At 41.7% G+C, this 14620-nt stretch overlaps 1 long non-coding RNA gene across 2 annotated transcripts in view; it reads left to right on the forward strand.

The window, feature by feature from the left end:
• Positions 1-14620, forward strand: part of LOC138109146 (uncharacterized) — a 27794-nt gene continuing 13174 nt past the window's right edge. The window contains exons 1-3 of one of the 2 annotated variants that reach the window (XR_011150308.1): positions 1-212; positions 11622-11716; positions 12411-12826. This is a non-coding gene — a long non-coding RNA (uncharacterized lncRNA). Of the gene's footprint in view, positions 213-11621; positions 12827-14620 lie in introns of those variants that run through there. The other variant, XR_011150307.1, reaches the window with a different exon arrangement.

Here is a 14620-nt window from a genome sequence, read left to right on the forward strand (position 1 = left end):
CATAACATGCTCTGCAAATTCTCTGTTTGGAGATCAAGAAGCCACAGTGCAAATTCAGGAGTAAAAGAACAAAAGCCCAACCAACCATTTGTTGTTTTTCTACATATCTGCTGACACAGAGGAGTGTGATACAGAAAACTGCAAAGCGCTTTGGCAAAAGGGACAGAATGATGAGTGGGTGTCCCTAGCTTTGTCTATGCTTGGATGCTTAGGTATCTCTCTTTTCTGAATTAGTGGTTAAGGTTTATATATACTAAATATACTGTAAATCTGCCTTTTTGACTGCTTAGTGAATTGTTTAGACCGCATGAAGTGATTAGCTAAATACGGGGGTATGAGAATTTGTACATAACCTGGATGTAAAGTGGATAAATTAACCAAGCAGGGTTGAGAATGCCTTGTTCTGAGAAAGATCCCTCTGAACATGAGGGATGCTCATCAGGATGAGAGAGCAGAGAAAAAGGTCTCCCTGATGCAGCCTGAAACCCAGCTGTGCTAGCGTGAGACCAGCCTCTTTGCAAAGAGGTGGCGTGGTTTTTGTGGTTGTGACAATGTCATTCTAAAATGCTTTCCCCTACAAGACACCCTGTAGATTTTTCCCCCAGGGTAAAAGATAGAGATGAAATTTAAGTGGCCTGATGATGGATTATTTGTCTCGCCTGAGCGCCTGGCTGTGCCAGTGAGATAAGTGCTTCTACCACTTGCCATGGGAACAGCACGGAACATAAGGATCAGCAAAGGATGTTTCATATAGACACATTGGAATGATCATTTTGATCACTGCATGCCTGCTTGAAGTGAATTTTCTCATGGTGGCTGATAAATGCTTCCTGCAGCACTGTTTTTGGGGAAGTTTGCTTTTGTTTTGCTGGATTTGTGATATGCTGAGCTCTTGTCTCTGCACTGGAGCAGTAGGAAGCTTCCACAGCTGAGTCCTACCACCCTCAGCTTCTGCTGATATTTTTGGGGCATAGATGTCTTGAACACAGTGCTGGAAGGAACTGCACTCTCTCCATTAGGAAGGTGTAGTTATTAATTAATTATCTGAGAGGAAAAAAAGTTAGGAGGTTGAAGTCCACCAGTTGGCAAGAGGTTTGCATACAAATCTTCTTCTTCCCTCAGAAACAATTAAATGAAATCAGTTATATTTGCATATAAAATAGCTTATTTTTCCCTCTCATCTGAAAATAAGTATTATGAGACTCTTTTTCCTCACAAGAATTCACATGAGAATTTTTTAATTTGAAATGTTAAATCTACTTTTGCTAATACCAAATATAAAATGAGATTTTAAAATAATGTTTATATATGGGAACTTGAATAGCTTGGTAATCTGCAAAGAAGTTGTATTTAATACTTTAATGAATTGATAATGCTTCAGGAGGTTTGTGTTCATTAACTCAAAAACGAGTTTCAGTGTTTTAAAGGAATTTTATCAACTAGTCAGACAAATGATAAAGAGATCCTACTGCAGAAGCATGGCCAGTTTTCCAAACTCTTAGATTCCTGAGAATTTGTCATGACTTCAATATACTTTTTTGTTGAATATGTATCTCCAGATTACTTTAATAATTTAAGATTCAATTTTCAGATGATCCATAAAAAAACAATAAATAAATGTCCTCAAAATACTTGCTAGTTATGTACAAGTAGTTTCATGCCTGTTTCTGTATACCCTGATCATGCATAAGAGCAGGTCTGTTTCACCTCACCTGCATTGCACATCACTTCTACCTGGAGTAGCATTTGAAGTCTCTTTTTAATGATGATACCCAGGAATGACTCCAGAGGTCCTGAGATTAACATGTATTGTAGTCAATGGGTTTTTTACACTTTGATTAGTGGATCTGTGATGATGAGCCATTGGCCAAAGGAGTATTTACTAGATCAGGAATTTTCAGGACTAAAAATATGACCTGCTACTGAGAGCTGAACTCTACAGCAGGAAATCCATGTGTTTTGTTATCCATGTGGCATGAGGTTACTTTAAAGCATTTTCATTATAATGGGGGGTTTGCCCATGAGTAGGAGGACTGCTGGGTATTTCAGTAGGCTGTGTGAGAGGGGCAGGAAAGCCTTGAACCCCACTGTTTTATCAGTCAAATTCTGCCTTTGGCCTTGGGGTCCTGCTGGGCTCATCCCTACCTATTTCCCTGCAGGATCCTCTTCTGGCACTAGGAACTGCATGTGGCATTTTGGCAGCTCCCTACTTACAAACTGTGGTCCTGGCATTCTCAAAGGCCCCTGTGTATCTCAGGGGCACCAAAGTTGGAACAAAATAGATGCCCCAAGTTGTACTTTCTCACAGTGCTGCTCTGGAACAGTTCTTTTACACCTTTACTAATAAAAGTTGCTTTGCCCAAAGTATAGTTTTTATCATCACTATTTGAATTTTAAAGTTAAAGACCATATGTCAGAATTTTTGAATGCAGACAACTGCTTTTTTTTCCACTTGTGAAGTTATGGTACAGCTTTGCTTTTGGGCTTGGTAGAGCTTTATTTTATTTTATTTCCTTGTAAAAACAGAGGAGAAGCTGTAATTAAAAGAGCAGCTGGAGATATATTTTGTCCTTGTCTTTACTTGCATCAAACCTGACGTTATGAAAGAAAGCAATGGCTGCCTCTGCTCAAGAAATACTTTAGTACATGATTAATTCACTGCCAGATAGATTTTTGATGTCTCTTTGCCATATGTGAGTGACCAGTTGAAATGTATGTTTTTCTAATCTAAGCAGGAGTTCACCATTTGAAGTGCAGCTTGTGCAGAACTCGGCAGCATTAAGACCCATAAGCCCTTTACTCAAAATGATTACTGCAGAGGGAGAACAAGGTCGAGGAACAGAGCAGCAGGAGTAGCAGGCCAATGCCTGAACTTCTGCTCAGAAATGTTATACAGACAGACATCCCACTTCTAGCTTCCGAAAGCCTGGCATTTTATTAAGGTTGTGCATAATGTGTGGATTTCTCCCCATGCTTCTCTTGACTTTATTAAAGAAAGAGAAGATACCCACATGCTATCTCAGAAATTTCTCTCTTTTAGCAATGATACTCTCAACTCATTGGTTAGCTCCAATCAAATCTGATAGAAGGGTGGGAAAGTCAAAGATTTCTTTTCAGGTCTGCCTGATGAGCCCTCCCTGGGCAGACCTGAGGCTGTTGGCTCCATGTTCACCAGGCATGCCAGCAGTGGCCAGCTGGCCCAGAGCACACCTCTGGCTCCAGTGGCACAGGCGTGTGCCTGAGCCTTCCTGCAGAGGCAGCTGAGGATGTGGAGGGGAACTGAGGTTACTGCAGGGGAGGAGGGAGGAGTGGGTATGGAGCTGGGGAATTGTACTGCAGCTTCAAGAAATCAGTCTTCATTAGTCCTGCTGCAAAGACTTGGAGTGATTCTTCTCTGTCTCTCAGGAGATAATCATCTGGGACAGAGGCATTCAGTGTCTTTCTCCTGATTGCCCCTCCAGAGGCTGTTCCTTTTGACTGGTAATCCACTAATCAGTATAGAAACACCAGGAACTTGCTAGAGAATATTAGGAGAATGCACCATCCATAGCTCTTTGGCCCACTGAATATTGAAATATTTTATACCTACTTTCAAAAGGAAAAAGGCACTTCTTAAGTGATAACAGTTCAGCACTGGTGGTGAATAACTCAGAGTCACAGAAGGGTTTGTGTTGGCACCTTAATGACCATCTCATTCCAACTCTCTGCCGTGTACAGGGGCACCTTCCACTAGAACAGGTTGCTCCATGCCACGTACGAGCTAGCTTTGAACACTTCCAGGGATGGAGCATCCACAGAAACTTGTTACAGTGCCTCATCACCCTCACAGTAAAGAATTTCATCCTAATACCTAATCTCAATCTACCTTCTTTCAGGGTATTACTCCTTGTCCTTTGATTATTCGCCCTTGCAAAAAGTCCTTCCCCTTAAAAAAAATCACTCTTCATGAAGCTGTCTCTGCTTTTATGTTACAAGCTGCGTGCTTTTAAAACAAAGTTAGCAGGAAGGCAAGCGAATTTAGGGGGAAAAAAGAGAAAAATAATCTTTTCCACTCAGGAAAGAAAGTCTGAAACGATGCCAGGGGGATATTTTGGATCAGTGTTGAATGACAGCTATCCTAGGCCCATTGTTTGGACAAACATTTGGGTACTCTGAAGAACACCCTAGGCATTGTTAATTTCTCTAGTGCTGCAAATCTTGGAAGAATGGCTCAGCAAGGCATCCCTGCTAAAAACTGCTCAACTTTTTGTTGGTTTTTCTGCTTTGGTTTTGTCAAAAACAGGCTTTCTTACAAGGATAATTTGATCCTTCAAAAATCAAGGGATCTCACTGAAACAGTATGTTGTTAGCATATTATCAGTCAAATGCAGATTTCATCAGGTTTCTACAAAATGCTGTTGTCAAGCCCAACAGTCTTTTCATTCTTATTTGAAATTAATTAGAGCCTCTGCCTTCTTTGATTTTCTAAAAGGCTGCAGCAGGGGAAATTTAGTTACCCTCACAGCTCTTGCCCTATAAAAACATCCTTATTGTGATAGTAGGTGTCTAGATGTAAAATGTCTATTTTGTGTAGTGTTTATATACAATATAGTAAGACATTTGTCAGTTTTAAGCCAATAAACACTTGGTTCTTTGTGTGCAGATAAACTCATATTAATTCCAAGAGAGTAGAACAGAATTAATATTCTGGTAATTATCTATTTCCAATTAAAATATTATTGTGCAATGAATAATAATAGAAAAAAGCCAAGACTTTTCAAATGTTTGAGGTTGAGTGCCTTGAATTAATATTTATGAGAAAAAAATATGTTCTGACTTTGTAGGAGTGCTGTGCACTCAGCAGCATCTTCTGCAAATCAACATGGATGCAGCACAGAGTAAATTGTCTCTTCTGCATTTTGATTAAGGACAGACCTTGCTCCCTTGTTAAGTGCACAAGGCTGCAGCTCTTGGGTCAGCTGTGAGGCAAAATTTCCTTGGTCAATCATGACAGTTTACAGTAATAACCGGTCTCAAGAGGCAGATGTCCTTAGCACTCAGCAGCTTCTCCTGAAATCCTAGTGTATGACATAGACACCACTTATCTAGTTTAGGTTTGGTGGTTTTTTGTTTGGTTTTGGTTTGGTTTTGGTTTTTTTTTTGGCGGGGGGTGGGGGGGGGTGGTTTGCTTTTTTAGTTGCCCGTCTGTGAGGTTGACTTGTCTGGGAGTTAAGGCTTTGTTTTGAACTCTATGATGGGTGATGGTTTTGCCTGTCTGAAGATTGTGTGAGTACAAAAAAAAAGGCCTCAAATTGCTGTCATCCCTTTCCCTTAAAATGATTTGACTTTACCTCTCCCAAGGGCTGTGAGTTATCTTTTTGCACTTGAATGCAGTTGTTCTTTAAAGAGATACAAATTCTTCCATCTGCTTCCAAGCACCTTCCTGGGAACTTGCTTAACCACTACATTTTTGGAAGCACAAGAGAAGACAGTGGTGCTGTTATGTGCTGCATCCAGATTTGTAGCACTGCCCTCATAAATGGTGTCTAGCTGGTGGGGGATGCAGCAGAGCAAATTGCGAGGAGCTTGATGCTGCTCACTGAAGTTCCTGGCTTTTTTCAGAACATGGTCCTCTGATGCCTGGGAAGATACTCGCATCAGTTGATAGATATTGAGGGCTGGCTCTTCAGTTTTTCTGTTTAGTGCTGTCACCTGTAGCCCTTTTCTACCTGCAGATGTGTTCCTCAATGCCATTCTCAGCTTAGAAAAACTTCCCGGTTTTGGCCATTTTCCTATTGCAGTTGTAGGTGCTCCTCTTATAAACAATGAAGTAAAAAAATTCTATATCTTGTCTATTAACAACTAATAAAAGTGTATTTCAACAATGGCTAATCAAGCCCTCTATTTTACACCCTTCAGAGTTGCCAGTTAGAGAAAGTGCCAAACCAGAATCAGGGCCCCTCTCTCCCCCTGTACCATTTATCTCCTCCCTGGGACTCTCAGCTTTGTTCACTGTAATCCCACAGTGATGAGATAAAGATGTTTTATAGTATCCAGAAAGGTGTGGTTTGCATTTTTTATCCACTCTTAGCTGTGAATGTCTACCAAGTAATAAAATAAATCTTTATATGGAAAGATGAGTCATGATATCGGCTGCAATTAAATTTGGAGGGAGGGTTTACTAGTACAAGTGGTCAATACATATCAACATTTTCTGACTTTTAGTCATTATTCCCTGACCTTAATTCCTTCTTAGATTTGTTAAATAACATTCTCCTTTTCACAGGAATTGCAGAGCTGATTGTACCCAAGGGACATGTAATCTAACAGTCAGATGGAGGCAGTATCAGCTATTTCAGTAGAAGGTGTAATACTCAGCCATTTGTAGACAACAGGTAAAGATATGTCATTTTAGCTCTCATATCTAACAGAGATTGGTTTATAGGCTTATGTATGCCATTTCAGTCACTCAATTCACTTGGGATAATTCTGAGAAGTGTTGTTATAATACACGTCCAAATCTTTCTGGTAAAAATAAATTTTGGCCTGCCTGTGGTTTGGCTCTTCCCTGCAAGGAGCATTTTGTGCCAGACAGATGAGAAGTGACCTTTCCTTAAAGGAAATTATCTGTTTTCTCTTGGATCAAAACTTTACTTTCTCCCTCTCCACATTAATTTCTCAGATATATCTGAAATAGTGATTTGAAAAAAATGGGAGCAACCTCTTCCACCCACCCAGTTGTCAGGAGTCAGCAAAAATCAGCCCCTAGCATCCCTGGTGGGCCAGGGAGAGTTTCAGGAAAGCTGGAAAAGTTCAGCAATTTAGCACTGGTGAAAATTACTCTGTATTTCAACATCTCTGTTCATAGTTGGTGCCAATTTTCAGGAATATAGATTTCTCTGCTGATTGCAAGAGCAGGTTTTTGTTTGACCAACAGGGAAAATTCTTTAAAAGTCTCCCAAAATATTGCCAGGTTTAAAGTCTGATGCAAGACTTGATCTGCTCCATTAATTGATTTCCAGAACTCCACTTTCTTTCAGAAATGCTCTGCTTCCTCAGCTCTCTGTCCCTATCCTTCCTGAGCCCATCATGGGCGCCGATGACACTGAGCTGTGTGGTGCAGTCAACGCTGGAGGGAAGGGATGCCATCCTGAGCGACCCGGGCAGGCTTGGAGGTGGGCCTGGGTGAACCTCATGGAGTTCAACAAGGCCAAGTGCAAGATCCTGCATCTGGATCAGGGCAATCCCAAGCACAAATACAGGCTGGGCAGAGAAATGATCAGGAGTAGCCCTGAGAAGAAGGAATTGGGGGTGTTGGTGGACAAGAAGTTCAACTTGAGCTGACCATGTGTACTTGCAGCCCAAAAACGCAAACGTCTCCTGGGCTGTATCCAGTGTCACTAGCAGGACAAAGGTATTTCTGCCCCTCTACTCCACTCTTGTGACACCCCACCTGTAGTGCTGCATCCTGCTCTGGGGTCCCCAGCACAGGAAAGGCATGGACCTGCTAGAGAGAGTCCAGAGGAGGGCTGCAAAGATGCTCCAAGGGCATTGAAATTGGAGGGGGAAGTTCCCCTTTCAATAAAATCTTCAACTCACACTTAATAAAAAGTAATTGTCTTATGCCTGACAAGGATTGCAAATTGGTCACAGGTTTCCTGAATCACACTTAGTGCCACCTCAACATTTTACTGGGGAAGTGAATTTCCTAGTCTTCTGAATTGCATAGTCTGTTGGGATGTGAATCTCTGGATGGACAAAGACCAGAGACAGCCCTGGACTATGTGCATATTTCTCTTTGTTTTGAAATGTCATGTGCGTGAAAAGTATTTGATTACTGATGGGTTTTAAAACTTTTATGGCTTCTGCTCCATGGTCTAAGGTATGCTTTTTTCTCTTTCCAACTTGTCATATTGAGATATTCCTGAAGAGATCAAAGGCAAACCTTAAATTTATTTCCTTATTTCCTATTCTATTTTTATTATAAAGGTTTCATTACTGTGTTCCATTTAACAGCACCCTGTCCAGGTAGATCTTAGAATCATGGAACCATTTAGGTTAGAAAGGATCTTTAAGATCATTGAGTCCAGTCATTAACCCAGCGCTGCCAAGTCCACCACTAAACCTTGTCCCCAGGTGACACATCTACATATGTAAATCCTTCCAGGAATGGTGACTCAACCACTTTCCTGGGCAGCTTGTTCCAATCTTTGACAACCCTTTCCATGAAGAAATTTTTCCTAATATCGAACCTAAACCTCCCCTGGCACAGCTTAGGGCCATTTCCTTTTATCCTATTGCTAGTTACCTGGGAGAAGGGCCCAAGACTGAACACACTATTTGAGGTGTGGACTCACCAGTTCCCAGTGTAGGGGGACAATCACTGCCCTGGTCCTGCTGGACACACTATTGATGTTCCAGGCCAGGTGCCTTTGGCCTTCTTGGCCACCTGGGCACACACTGGCTCATGTTCAGCTGCTGTTGACCAGCACCCCTAGATGATTTTCTGCTGGGCAACTTTCCAGCCATGCTGCCCCAGCCTGTAGCAGTGCCTGGGGTTGTTGTGACCCAAGGGTAGGACCCTTTGCTTCACATTGTTGTACCTCATAACCTCATGGCATCCTTGTTGTCCTCCTAAGTTACCACTGCTTTCAAAAGTGATAAACTTTTTTTCATGAGTTCCAGCCGAAGCTCTGTTCAGCCAGGCTGGTCATCCTCCCTGCTGGTTCATTGTTTAGGACATGGGAACAGCCTGTTGCTGTAGGTTTAGGGTTCCCTTCTCCTAGAATGTTCAGCCTTCCAACTCTTGCCTGCTCATCTCAGCAGCAGTGCACGTTCATGTAGGCTTAATGGGAAGACCTTACCTCAAGAACTGCAGTTTAGCAGCTGTATGTTGATGCCATATGATTTCCCTCCTTTTCTATCTTAAACAGCTCCAAATCTTGCTCTCCTACTTCTGTGATGTTGGCTTTTGGGGCCCTTCACAAAGAGACAGAGAGGGGTAGAGGGACCTGCAGCCTGAGTCAGATGAGTGCTGTGACCTGCGGAATGAGCAGTGTCACCTGAAAGTCTGCAGTTTAACATTTAGTGCTACAGTTGAATTTGGGGGAATGAAACAAAAACATGGAGGAAAACTTATATAAAGTGGTAAGAACAGTCTGCAAATTTCACTGCTCAGACCTCACAGCCTGATAGCTTATGCCACATGTAAATGTACAACAAACAATTATATTGTAGCATATTAGTGTGTTCACCTATTTCAGCTTGATTAAATTATTTGATTTTTTTTTTCAATGCCTGCACATTATTAGTTAAATGGGAAGTTCAGCTGGATTTCATCACCAGCATCCTGGTGGAGGTACTATAACTGAATATCCACTTATAGCTTAGTCATACAATCAACAAGGCTATACCAAATTTTGACATAGAGCCAAAAAGTGTCATTTGTGTCAAGCTATTACTGATTAATTTATTGATCTGTTTTTATTCAGATCTTTATATGTAGGTATATGACTGTCTGAGTAGCTGAGGCCTTACCCTGGGGCCACACTGAGCTATAGATGTTCCTGTGTGGAGATGCCTCCCTACAGAGCTGCACTACAGCTAGGTTGTTGGTGTTCTGCAATTGGTTTACCTGTTCACTAAGCTGTGACAGAATGAGACCTGCTGTCTCTAGAACTGGTGGTTTTCATGCTGTGTACCTATGGCAAACCTAGAGAGCCAAACCATGAGCTACAGTCAATTGTCCAACTTCTTGTCAGTGAGAAAGTCTATTTTGTGAAAAAAACTCCAAACATATATTAATAATGGAGAGAAAAGTGGAAGAAATATTGGTGTTCATTGGATAAAAGCATAATGGGAATGCCTAGGCACTGACAGGAAAGTTCATGCTGTTTTCACAGAGCGACGGGATGAACTGGAGTCCCTACAAGCATTGGAAATACTGCTTTGGTGTTGAGTAGTTAGGCTTTCTGAAACATAGTTTTGCTTGGGGTATTTCCCTAAATTAAAAATCTTCACAAAGCAAATCTTTGTCTCTTAAAAAAAGCCTAAAGCCATAAGCCCTGTTTTCTCTTACATAAATGAAATGAAAAATTAGGGAAGACTGAATATTTTCCATTGAAACTATTTTATCTGTCCTAGATTTGCTCCAGGATATAAAAACAGCATTGTGCTCTGCATGGTCTCTCCTTGCACCACATAACTAGGCTTCAGTCTTTCTTAGAGAAATAACATCCTGACCATGCAGTAGTTTCTAGGCTGTCAGGATAACTACACTGGTTAGTGAAAACCATATCTGAGGGCTAGTGTCACTTGGAGTTTAGGTGTTTCCTGCTAAAATGCACTGTTCTATCTTAATGTGGTTGGGTACACATTGATATTTTGTCAAGTACTGACTATTCTGATGCATCTGGTTGAGGTGAAAGTAACATGGAGAGACTGTTGGAGCCATGGACTCTCAGAGTGCTGGCTCAGTCAGGATAAGTGGTTAAAGTGATCTGGCTGATGGTGCAGTTTCTCTGCGCATGTCAGTCACAAACAAGGAGGGATATTGCAGTCTGAATGCAGAGTCTCAAGGGAGAACCCCAGTAGGAGCTATTCACATCAACTTCGTTTCTGAAACCAGTGTCCTGTGAAGCTGCCTTTGGATAAACACGACACAGCGTCCTTGGGCATGACCGTAACACATCTTCATGTGTAAGTTGCAGCACACGTAGGATGGAACTGCAAAATCCTACTGGGTCTGAAGAGTGGTGGTTTATGCCTGTTTTTTTTGTGGAGGTTGATGACCAAAAGCAATGGGAGAGGACCGTGCTGGGGAGGTATCCCACACTGACTGAAACTTCTTCACGTTGCCCTATTTCCAGCGGTTCAGCTGCTAATGAACTGTTTTCATTAAACACTTATGCAAAATCTATCTTGTCCTTAGAATCATTAAGGTTGAAAATGACCTCTAAGACCATTGAGACCATAAAAAGACAGCAAAGGAGCCATGCCAAGACTGCAGCATAATCATTGCTCATCTCACTCCTCCTGCATGGAGCAGATCAAGCAACAAAGTCCCACTGCTTTTTGTGGCTGAAGTTTGCTACTTTCAGCTGTTGCTATGCAGGGGTGGATGTCACACTTGCCTCAGGTTAGAAAGGAGGGTTCTCTGACTGTTGGTGGTAAGGGCTTCAGGCAGCTTAAGGCTCTCATGCTTTGTGAGTCACTACTAAAGGCTGTAAGTAGGAAATAATATAAAGTGTATGTGTATAATGTATATGAATCTTACAAACCACAAAGGGTAGGGATAGTATGACTCAGTCCAGTCCCCCCACTCTGAATTTTATAATTTCTCTTATCTCTGTATCATATTTGAGCTCTGAAACACTGGGGACAAGCCAGGGTCTGATGCATTGTTGAGGGTTCTTGTTTCTCAAGACATATTATTTATAATGTAAAGTGGGAAAAGGTCAGACCGAAATGGCTGGTGGAAAAACATGATAAAAACAGATGTAAAAGTTAGATGGCAATAGAGAAAAAGGGGTGAGGGGAGGAGTGCGGAATGTTTATGTTACAGATACCTCAAGATTTTAAGTGAATCCAGAATTCCTGAGTAGGAAAGGAGAGTGAAATGCATCTCATTTTCGTGTTTGCAGCTGTGGATCTCTACTCACTGATATCTAGGAGGAAGGAAAAAAAGGAGCAGCAGATTTCAGGATGTTTGCATCTTGACCAACCTGAGATACAAACAGTGAGTGATGATGGGTGCGAAGGGACCATCCTGTACAGGAAAGCCCAGGAAGTGCAGAGTGTGCTGGGAGCCATCAGCAGCAGAACTGCGTGGTGTCAGTCATCGAGTGGGACTATGTTTGAGATGAACTTGCAGTAATTTGGTCTTGTGATTTTTTTGTGGGGTGGGTTTTTTTTTATGTCAGCTTGGTTGGGCTTTTAAAATTGTTATTGTTTTGTTTGGATACTTTGTTTATTTTGGGGAGGAGGAGCTGGTCTCTCTAGTTCTTTGTTGGTTCATATTCAAATGCTTAGCTTTGAATTTTGCTAGATATCTGACAGTAAACCTTGCCCCAAATGTCCCATTCCTCTGGAAACAGAAGATATTTGGAAGGGCGCAAGTATCTTTTGAAGATTCTTTCTTGCATCCCATGTGTTGTGCTGGAAACCCTTTATACCACTCTAAATGTGACAGTGCCTGGTTAGATGGAAGTGTTGATGGAGAAGCCTGAGTAGACCCAGAATTTAGTGAAACTTTAGTATTTTGAAGAGCTTTCTAACAAAAAGCCACAAACACTGAGCTGTTTTTTATTATGTTGTATTACAAATAAAGCAGTCTTTCATGTGGCCATCCATATGGACTGCAAATAGAAGAAACTTTGGATACTGAACAAAAGATATTCCCCCAAAAATATTTTCCACTACTCTTCTATAAGGTGTCCTCAGCTGGATGAAAAGGTGAAAGGTGTGAAGGAGGGCATGATGTGGACTCTGCCAGAGGAGAGATCAGGGCTCGGGAGGAAAGGATGCTAAACCTGGATTCGCACACAAGTCAGTGGTGGAATCCTGGCTGAATTTTTGCTAACTGCCAATTTCTGAACTTTCACAGGAAAGGTAAGATAATTTAGCAGTAAAAAAAGCTGCTGCCAAATTCTAATGAGTTTCTTATTTTTTCCCATATGGCAATAACTCTGAACAATATGGATAAGTTTAACCTGGTACAGTGCCAATAAAATGAACAGAGTTACCCTGGGACAAGTTCATCCTTGGCATGACTACTCAGTGAACTGCTTTTGCACCAGGGATTGGTTTTACTCAGCCTTCTTTTAAGTTACTTTCTGAAATATAACAAGTTGAGACATCTAAATAAAATAATAATTTTACATCAAAAATATTAATAAAGTAGATATTTCAGATACTTCACTTGCAAATAATTCATTGCACTAAATTAGTTTTTTCTAATCAATTAGGAGTCTGACAGGTACCAGCAAATGGTAAATTAACAGCAGGGACAATTTTATGTATTTTTAGAGAAGATGAGAGAGTAGAACCAATTTATTAAAAATTGGTCCTCCAACCCACAGGTCCCAGTCTGAACACTTCCCTTCAAAGACACAAAGACTTTTTTTTCACAAGTTTTCCTATTTGGAACAAGGATGTATTGCCTTAGTGCTACTCTGGTGGAGCAGCAAGCAAAATATACCATTATATGATTTATGAGTCTCAAGGACAAACTGAAAATCTGCAAAGACATATGAGTGCATCTGTCACTGGCACGTGGTTTAACAGGGTGGTACAGACCTCTTTTACAATCAGTACAGAGACACAGTGGACCAGAGCGACCCAGAATGGCCACATGGTGATCCCTTCTGTGCCCTTCTATAGGCACATGCAGTCCTTGATAAATGCTGCTTGTTGCTGTCCAGTGGATGATTCTTTGGTCTAACCCAATTTGTTTGTTCTCATAAGCTCAGGCCTGCCTACAAGTAGCTCACAGAAAGTGCTCGGTACAAATTATACCTGAACTCTCACTACTCTCTGCTATTTGGATACTTAATGTTGTGTTCTTTCACCAATGTAGAATACAAGTAGAACAGATGCTAGTTTGTGTCATTTCTGGTAGTGGAGTTGGGGCTGGTCACTTTTTGCCTGATGAAGTTGCAGTTCAAAAATCTTTCCATGAGGGGGAGGATTACAGCTGTGCCTGATCACCAGGCTGTAGGCTGGATTTGTGCAGTGATGACATTCCTCTTCAGCCTGCCCTTGGGAATGCAGCAGGGAGCAGCAGGGGAAGCCTGGCTGCAATGCTGGGTAGCAGGACAGTCACTTCTGACTTAATGGAAGCATCTGAAGGGTTATGCAGACAAATTTGTAACTAGGATGTCATGCCTTGGTGTGGTGTGTTTTTGCCATGATCCTATCTGAATATCATGTTAAGAATCACCTTTTAGTGTCTAAACCCTGAAACCAAAAACCTGTTGTGACTTCATGACAAATGTAAAAGGATCCTCTCACAGTCCTCTCTACCCATTATTGGGTGCATGCTGGAGACAACGAGATTGGATGCTGGAAACCACAAAATACACCCCTGACTCTGGTAGTTGCACTGCCAAGGGCTTTGGTTTTCTTTCCCTGGATGTTCTGGCCAAGGTCCTGTTCCAGCTGCATGTTGGTTCACAGTGTGGCAGCCCAAGTATATGCTTTGACAGCCCAATAGGGAAACCAAAAGGCAAATGCTTCTGCCTTGGCACTCCCATCACAGAATGCAAAGCCCCACGGAGGCTGGCAAAGCCCATGCAGCCTTCGGTAGATTAAAGGGACATGTCTCAAAAGAAAAAGGCATTTAACCTCAGGCAAAGGCAAATATGTGCCGTGCAATTGTCATTACTGCTTTTCAGCATGATTGCAAAAAATTGAACAGCTTGAGGTTGTCACATTTAGTGCCCTAATTGGTTCCACATTTCCCTGGGTATGATCTGAAATACTCCTGTTCTATGGAGTTCAAGATTTCTCTGTAACTGCTTCCACAAACTCTGCACTGGTTTTGCTCTCCAGTTGCAGTTTGGTGTGCACAGCTGGCTGTCTCAAGTCAGCATTAAGGGGAATGACTGAGGTGCAGCTTCTGAAGAGAGACAGCCCATGCCTG

The sequence above is a fragment of the Aphelocoma coerulescens genome, chromosome 4 (genome assembly GCF_041296385.1).
Source record: "Aphelocoma coerulescens isolate FSJ_1873_10779 chromosome 4, UR_Acoe_1.0, whole genome shotgun sequence".
NCBI classification, from domain to species: domain Eukaryota; kingdom Metazoa; phylum Chordata; class Aves; order Passeriformes; family Corvidae; genus Aphelocoma; species Aphelocoma coerulescens.